An 8,831-nucleotide genomic window follows, 5' to 3' on the forward strand; every position below is an offset into this window, starting at 1 on the left:
AAACTGATTAAGACATACACTTTAAGTGATCTGCACCAAGGTGGCCTCAGTGACCGCAAATGAGTGTGTGTTTGACAAAGCTTAGTTAAAACGATTTTTAAAGGGATCTCTCCCTTTTACAGTCGACTGCCGAAATATTTATACATATATATGCATAATGCTTACCTTTAATCCTTTATCATTTTTAATTAAACCAGCAAATCAAAATGCTGTTCCCACTCGTCTCAGCAACAACTCTGTGCCTCATTTTACTTAAAGAGCAAGTGATCATGAAGTAGAAAGCAAGTATCATCTCAGCCAGTATAAATCGGTCAATAACATATCTCCCCCTACTTTGGCACACGAATCAGAAGTCCTTTTTTTTTTTTGTTTGTTTAGGTTTTTTCGTCCTTCCTTAAGGAAAAAAAATAAAAGAACAAAGCAAAAAGAGAAAAAAAAAAAATGCTGTGCCTCACAACTTTACGAGCTGGGAGGTAATATTTCACATTCAGAAGTGAAGCATCAAGGACAAGATTTTTTGTTTGCTTTTCCTGAATAAGCACCGAGAGGTAATAATCATCACAGTAATATTTTTTTAAAAAGGAAAAAAAGAAAAAAAAAAAACAAAAAAAAATATTAGCAAAAAAATTTAAAAACAAAGAAAGAAAGAAAGAAAGAAAAAAAAAATGTTTCCCCAACTTCACACTCCGTCTTCAGCCCCGGACCTAGGAGCCATCCCGATCAGTAAGTAATGATCCCACGAAACAAACCTACAGGCGCCCGGGTGTTACAAGACAGAATGTGCTAACATCGGGATAAATTAGTGAAAGGGAGGAAGGAAAAAAAGAAGAAAGGACTGAAAATCTGGGCTGGATTCCGCCTGTTAGTTGGGAAGTGGCATTTTTTTCGCCCGTCCTGACAGATCTGATTTCTTGAAGTAACTTGAGGGGAAACGGGCGGGGGAGGAGGGGGGAGGGGGGAGAAGGGGGGCGAGGAAGAGAAGGAGGAGCGGGAGGGGGGGGGAATCACTGATCTGATAAACCGGTTATCAAAACATTTTGTGGGAGTGGAGGAAGGACTGCGTGCTCTCAAACGAACTAAATTTTCCCAGGGGTAAGATTTCGGGGAGGGGGGTGCCTGTCCCCGTCCGTACGTCCGTTCCTTCCCGCCCCAGCCTTAGATCAGCGCTTTTTAAAAATAGTAATAAAAAAAAAAAAAAATCAGCATAGGCACGTATCAGTTTCGAATTGCTGTCTGGGGGGAGAAAAAAAAAATAATAACAACGGAAAACCCGTGAGCTTGGGCTAGTCAGTCATGCGGTAAGTAATTCAGTAATTAGAGTCCGAGGAGATAAAGCAGACGACCTTTTTGTCAGGACAGATCGCTCCCACCTTATTGTCTCAGCAAACCTCGCAGTCTACCGTTATCGCCCCTTCCCCCTTCCCTGTGTCTCCCTCCCCCCATGCCCGAGTCAGACGGTCTCGGAGCTTTAGCTTAGTATTTTTAATTAGCGGGCGATGGGAAGCTAAAAGCCGTAATGAATTGCCGGTGGCGGGAGGGCGGGGGGAGGGGAGGCGCGGCGGGGCCCACCGCCCGCGTCACGTGACGCCGCCGGGCACCATTGGCCGCCGCCGAGCGGGGCCGGAGCGCGGCCGGGGCCGCCCCTCACACACCCGGCGGGGCGGGCCGCGCCCTGCCCCGGCCCCGCCGCCTCTGCTGGAGCCCCGGGGTGCCCCCCAGGAACGCCGAGCCCCCCGCCGCCTCCCCGGGAGGCGCCTTTACCTCAGGGCTTTCGCTTCCCTGCGCCTCGGGGCCGGCAGAACGAGACGGCGGTGGAAGCGGCCGAGGCATCAGCCGGCGACGGACGATCCCACCCCCGCCCCCCAGCTCCAGCCTTTCTGGTGTCTCGGTGTGACACATGCGAGGTGCCTCCCGGTCTGTCGGTGCCCCATCGCTCCTGCTAACGAGCGCTATCGGGGCCGGGGAGGGGGGGAGCGGGGAAGCAATGCAGACTTGGCTGTAATCGTGTCACTTTTATCCCCTCCTCCCCCCGCCCTGGGTTAGTTAAAACCCAAAAAAGGCACTACGCTTTAACGCCCCCCAAGTACCCCGTCAAGTATGATTTGTGTGGCTACAGTGCTTTCACCCTCTTACTTCCCTCAAATAACTCACCCTGTTTTGTGAGATTGTTTGGGGGCTCTTTTTTCCTCCTTTAAAAATCCCCAAGAACCCTAGTTATCTCAACTCCCAAAACTCTTTAACACTCCCGTTTGCAGAGAAAAAAATAAAAAAATCCCCTCTAAGTGCTATAGACACACCACGCAACCGTACTTACGGTCTGTATTGGATCGAGTTGACCTTTTCCTTCTAACTGCATTGAGTGTGTTTTTGTTGCAGCCGCTTTTTATTTTAGGAAAAAAAATTCTAATGTCTTCAACAGATTTATTGTGTTTGGAGGAAGAGAGCACCAGGTATCATGAACCTTCCTTTCTTTCTAGAAATAAAACAACGACAAAAAGAGAGAGAGAAAAAAAAAAAAAAGAAACCAAAATAAAATAAAAATAAGAACTGGGCAGAGAAGGCAAACCCGGCATGTGTGTCTGTCCCCTCACAGGCTGACACACAGGCACAGGGGACAGGGGCGCTGCCCCCACGGCAGCGGCCGAGGCGGGGGAGTGGGAGCCTCGCTCCGCGCGGTACCTGAGAGGGACTTTTCTTTGTTCGCGATGCCCTTTCCCTGCCGGCCAATCAGCGCCCAGCTTTTATGAAACCGGGCCCTGCGATTGGCCCGCCGCTCCTCCTGCCTGCCGGCGAGGGCGAGAGACACAAACACGCACCCGCTCGCACCCCCGCACTCGCGCCCTGTGCCCCGCACGCACGCCCGCAGCCCTCACAGCCGCACACGCTGTACCCCCGCACGCACGCCCGGAACCCTCACATGCTGTGTCCCCGCACACGCTGTGCCTCCCCACACACGCCCGATAGCCTCACAGCCACACACGCTGTACCCCCCCACACACACATTGTACACTCACACGTTCTGCACTCTCACGCACACTACGCACACGCACGCAGCCCCTCGCTCTGCAGCCCGCAGCCTACGCCGAGCCTCTTTGCTGCAGCCAGATACAAATCGTGTTTCCCATTTCAATTATCCTACATAACATTGAAGGCTTAGAGGGAGGAGAAGAAACGGGGGGGCGGGGGGGGGGGGAGAAAAGAGAAGAGAGGGGGAGGAGGGAAAAAAAAAAAAAAAAGAAAACCAAGGTAGAGTGTAGCTCTGCCAAGACTCACACGTCGGGAGGAAGACTCCCTCATTTCGTTTTAATTTAATTTCAGTGCAGTTTTCGAAGCCATGATGAACGATTTTTCTGTGCCGGTTTCAAAGAGGCAATTTAGAACCTCAGTCATAATTTTTAAATGCCCCCTCATTCAAAATTATAACAGCTTGAAGCCAGCGAGAGAGGGTCGCTGATACACATGTGCGATTATTTTCGTGCTTAGTGGAGGAGAAAAGCAAACAGAGTCTGGAGGGAAGGGGCTGAGGGGAGGTTCAGGGTAGGGCAGCACCCCCACCTTTGCTTGGGGGGTCACCGAGGTGCTGCTTCGTTCTCGGATCAGCCCTCATTGTATTCACTTTTTCAGCTCCTCATGTATTTTATTACATGTTCATTTTTACAATATGGCTTAAGTTAGACAGGTCGGGTTTTATTCTTTCTTTCTTCCTTTTTTTTTTTTTTTTTTTTTCTTCGTCTTTTTCGGAAGGAAGGGGAGCAGAAAATAACCCTTTTGTTTCCAGACTGCTGATTTACTGCCGCACGCACTGAAGTGTGAATGCCAGCGACCCTATAACTACCACGTGAACATCCTTTCACAGGAATTAGTAACACAAATCTTCCCTATCGGGCTTTGTGTAGCTCGAAAATATCCCCCTTAATCATTCCTTTTGTTTACGTTGGGAGCCATTATGCTACACCACTGCGTTAAATTGCGTTTAACCCTTCGCGGACGGCGAGGGTGGGATGGGGGTGGCGGCGGCCGCCGTCCGCGGGCACGGGGGGTCAGGAGGTGGGGGGCACTGCCTCTGGCCCTGCAGACACCCTGCTCCTTTTAACACCCTTAAGCACGATCTACTCTTTTTTTTTTATTACTTTTTATTTTTTTCCTCTCTTTGACTTTTTTTCCCTTTCGTCTTCTTGATCTCGCTGGGTCTGATCTCCCTGTGAAAATCGATACGGGGTGTTTTTCTTGCCAAACGTACGCATCGCCCAAGCCAAAATTTCCGGCAAGAAGTCAAAGCGTGGCATTTACGATGTCCTGCACACCCATGACAGGGTGACAAAATACCTCTCTGGATGTCGTCCAGCTGAGCAAACCACACGCGTCAGCGTTCCCGCGTTGCAGGCTTCCCATCGAAGGGGCGATTAGTGGAGAGGTACCAGAGGCGCAAACCCCCGTCACACCCGGCTTTGCTGCGGGGACTTTGTGGAAGGCAAAACAGGACTAGTGGGACTAAAAGCCGCCCGTGGCGTGGCACCCGACCGCGCTATGGCCAGCAGGTCACTGTGACCAGGGGCCCTAGGAGAAAAGGCTGCTCTGCAGGTCCTGTGGGCCCCTCACGCCACGGGCGTTGGGGTCACCAAGTTATGCTACCTTGGGAGGCCTTGAGGCTGCCCGGTCTGAGACTGCTCCGTTTCTCCTGTGTAAAAATACTTCCCGTTCAGGGGCTGATAATGAAGGGTTTATTAGCAGAAATATGTTCATTTTCAAGGAGGCCCTTGATCACATTAAATGTTTAAGCCATTACAAAGGTGGGTGGGGGCGGGGGGGAAGGTATGCTAGAAAAAGAGGAAAAGTCATAGCATGTGTGTAGCGCAAACAAGAAATGCTGGGGTGTGAGCAGTGAACACATCCCTGCCCTCCCACCCAGACAGTGGGACAAGGCAGGGATAATCGCAAGGAGGGCCTGCGAGCAGCCACTTCCCAGCCGGTGTGGTAGTGGAGACGGCTGCAGACACTGCCACCCTTCCCCCAGCAAGGGGACGCTTAGGCCCAGCATTTGCAATTTGTGGAGGGGTGGGCTTGCATAATGTTACAAGGTACCGAAAATCACAGTTTCCCCGGGGTAGCTCTGGAGTGATGTCACTCACTGGTTAGCAAAATTTTAAGATCAGCAACACCAAGCTTTTGGTCTACTTAGTTGTGGATCACTATTCCTGTTTCCTTACAGTATGTATTTTTCAGATTTAGGTAATGGCCCTGATTTTTTCAGTATCGACCTCTGTTTAGACACGTTTCACTTTGGGCTGCTTCTTGTCTGCAAAATTACAGTCATTTTCACATTATTATACAGTGAGTAGGAGACGGTTTGTATTTAGCGTTGGGTGGGGGAAGGGGTATTATGGGAAGTGATCTGCTACGGTCAGCACATAATTTCAGCCCAAAGAAAATTGCTTCTGAATAGATGGTCTGTTAACTAGCCAAGGAACAGCCACTGGGAGAGATTGCAAAAATGCCTCTGCTTTATCTGCCTTACACCATCATTTTAATTTTTGAAAGCAACAGTCAGTGGAAGAGCCATTTCTCCAACCACAGAGGCCAACTGATGGGTAAAGTATCCTTAAAAAACATCCTTAGATCACAAATTCCGGAGGGGAGCCTCCCCTCTCTCCCCGTTCCATCCTGGCTTTTGTGCGCGAGTCTGCAGAGGAGCCTGTTCAGCGTACCGCATGGTTACCGAAGCAGGGTTTTATTTATCCATTTCTGTGGCAGAAATTACAGCAAGACTGCTCGCCGGCCCGTGGGTGCATCTGCAGCAGCTGATTCCCATGAGTGGCTGCAAAGGGACCACTTAACTCATATTGTCTTGTCAGGTTGGGAACGTCAGTATTTCAGAAAGCGGCCAAAGCCCACTGTGTGATTTAGTGGCTTTTCCACTTTAATTTCTACCTGCTCCCCGAATTTAATTACAACTTTGTATTTCTGTATTTTACAAGACAGACAAAAGGCCAATAAATTAGTGATGTTTGTCTAAAATAGGAAATTTTAATTAATGCGGCTGCAGACTGCTAATAATAGCAAGAGATCATCATTCTTCACTCAGCCTGGTCCCTGTCCGATTTTCTTTTCGTTTTGTCGGGAGGGTTGTTTGAGTTTTGTCGGTTTTGTGTGGGGGGCTTTTTTTTTGTTTGTTTTCTTGTTTGTTTGGTTTTTAAGCCTTGCCAGACATCCACATCGCACACGCTAGGAAGAATCACCGTCGAAAGTCTCTTTGTTTAGCGGCGGGCCCGCGAGGCTGCTCTGTCTGCCCGCAGCCCGCGCGCCGTGAGGAGAAGCTGCTTCCCGCCCCTCCCGTGGCCGCGGGCCCCGCGCGCTGTCCGCTCTCCCGGGCGCTGAGCGGGCGGCGCCCAATCAGCGCGCCAGAAATCGCTTTCGCGGCCCGCCATTGGCCGGCAGCGCGCGGGGCGGGGCGGTGGCCGCGCGCCCGCCGTGCCCCCGCGCGCGGGCCGCGGGGGAGCGGAGGGGCCGCGCGTGAGAGGAGCCGAGCGGGCCCGGGCCCGCCACCGCTGACTCCTCTGGGGTTAAACTTGCCGGGCTGAACTGCAGTAATGCCTCCTAGTCCCACCGTCATTTGCACCACAGCCTTAATTGCCTCCCCTCACTCAGCCTCCCTCCACTTCTCCCTTTGTTCCCGCGTTCCATGTTTCAGGAGCACGGGTACGCGTCCGTGCCTCCAATCTCGGCATTATAGACAGCGTGCAAAGATTAATCCATCGTTCTCTTTCTCTCCAACACTGCACCTAAGAGAGGGCAAAAAATCCATTTCTCATCAGGACTTACTTGTCAGACTAATTATGTAGATGAGTGGTGTTTCTCTCCTACATAACGTTTTGCACATAGAAGTTTTCTCATAATAAGATTTGAAAGCAGTGAGCTAGAAATTGTATTGATCTGAAAATTTTGAGTTAGCACATCCTTAGAACCCTCGGAGTATCCCACAGTATTATGGACGAACTTCCAATTGATGTGCACCAACTACTGGCTCTGCAGATTAGTTGTGGGTAATTTATTATACCATTGCTGACTGCCAGTGATCCATAGATCAGAGTGTGGGAAGTGATGATACAAACTACAGAGGAGTCATTATATACTCGGCAGATACTTCTGTTAGATACCACTTTTTTTTTTTTTTTTTTTTTTTTCAGACTGCAGTGCTGACAATGTTTCCTTCTTGTTTAGAACAGTCCTTAGACTCTTTTACATTTATCTGCATATTCACAAGTAGTCTCAGTTTGATACCTAATCCAGAGGTCAGGGTCTTTGATGTTTCAGCATTCAAATATAAGTTCTATACGGAAACAGAGTGCTGCTATGTTGTTTATTGAAGAGCAACAAAGATGGGCTGACAACTAGATGGAATGATTTATGAAAGAGCCTCTGTGTCCATATGTGTATTTATTTGGAGGTACAGAGAGAGTAAAAGGTAAGCAAGATAAAAGCTATCCTTCTGAGAGCTCAGAGAAAGAAAAGAAAACAAAAGAAGAAGAAAACAAAAACAATTTTAAAAAGTGGGAAAAGAAAATGGAGAGGAAAAGAAAAAACAAAAGGAAAGGAAAATAAAAGAATAAAAGAGGAAAAGAAAAAGGCAACAGTTGAAAATAAACAAATAAAAATCCTAACAGTGAAATGTGCTAATCAGTAGAATAAATGAGAAGGAGGCTCCTAAGTCTCATAGCATAGGCTTGAAAATTAGGCTGAAAAAAGCACTAAAAATAAATAATATGTGTAATTACTTCATTGTGGCATTAGAGTGGACTGAATAACCTCGTAAGTCTTTCCTATTTTGTAAATTAACAGCTCTCTGAAGTTCTGCTGTAGAATTTGAATTACAAACCTTTTACCTAGACATGAGTATAGCCTTCAGTTCATTGTATAGATTGCCAATCTTTCAAGTAATTTAAACAGCATATTTATTTATGTAGTACTTCATATAAACCTTTAGATAACATTGAAAACATTTATTTCTTTCCTAATAAAGAGAGTGTGTTCTGGGAAGCAAGCAATACATGTTGAAATCTGTTACAGTCTTGTCATAGACTGAGCTTAATGTTTCACAGTCAATTATAATTTGTAATAGAAATGATACATGCAGTTTCAGTATTTTAGTAGGAGAGTGTGTCCATGTTGTAGTCTTGCTAAGGTGAAAAATGTACAAAAGGCCAGTGGCTGGGTACTATACTTCACACTTTCAGAGAGAACAAATGAGCATGGGGAAATGAAACTGAGACTTAGTGAATAGGATTGGATTGCTTTATTAGAGGAAAGGCTAGGAGTCATAGGCCAGGGAGAGGGAAGATGAGTCTGGAAATGGAATTTGCAGAGGAGTAGCCAGTTAGGTGTAAGGAGTCTGCAGCAGAAGTGGGTTTGAGAGGGACTTTTGCAGTGTGAAAGGAGAGCAAGAAGCATGATGTTGAATAAGCAGAAGGAACAGGCCAGATATAAGATCAGATAGCATGTACCAGGAATAAGATAAAGGTGACTAACAGTCAGAATGCGTACTGTCTGGTAAAGTGAAGGATGACTCCGAAAGTTTTCAGAGCCAAGGTTAGGTATATCATCCTCGGGGGAAGAGTGAGAAAGCATGCTGCTACATTTTTGACGGAAGGGAGCTCAAAGACGAATGACCCTTGAAAATCCACCAGACAAAAATCAGAGTCTGTTTGGGTGTAGTTTTAAACCCATTAGGTTTAAAAACTGCAGAGGTGTGGAAGGAGAAAACCTATACTCTGGAACAAGACAAATACATAAGATTTTGGTAATCAGGATGAGAAGCATTTAAACAAACTAAATAT

At 47.7% G+C, this 8,831-nt stretch overlaps 1 protein-coding gene across 5 annotated transcripts in view; it reads right to left on the reverse strand.

Moving 5' to 3' along the window:
- The window catches only part of ZNF608 (zinc finger protein 608), a 106,389-nt gene extending 103,717 nt beyond the window's left edge, over positions 1-2,672 (reverse strand). For 3 of the 5 annotated variants that reach the window (XM_086867149.1, XM_086867151.1, XM_086867152.1), the window contains exon 1: positions 2,315-2,672. The gene's annotated coding sequence lies outside the window, so the exon portion shown is untranslated. Of the gene's footprint in view, positions 1-165; positions 906-1,761; positions 1,858-2,314 lie in introns of those variants that run through there. The other 2 variants (XM_086867150.1, XM_086867153.1) reach the window with 2 other exon arrangements.
- Positions 2,673-8,831: the final 6,159 nt, after the last annotated feature.

Source organism: Cyanistes caeruleus, chromosome Z, assembly GCF_971803275.1.
Source record: "Cyanistes caeruleus chromosome Z, bCyaCae1.hap1.1, whole genome shotgun sequence".
Taxonomy (NCBI): Eukaryota; Metazoa; Chordata; class Aves; order Passeriformes; family Paridae; genus Cyanistes; species Cyanistes caeruleus.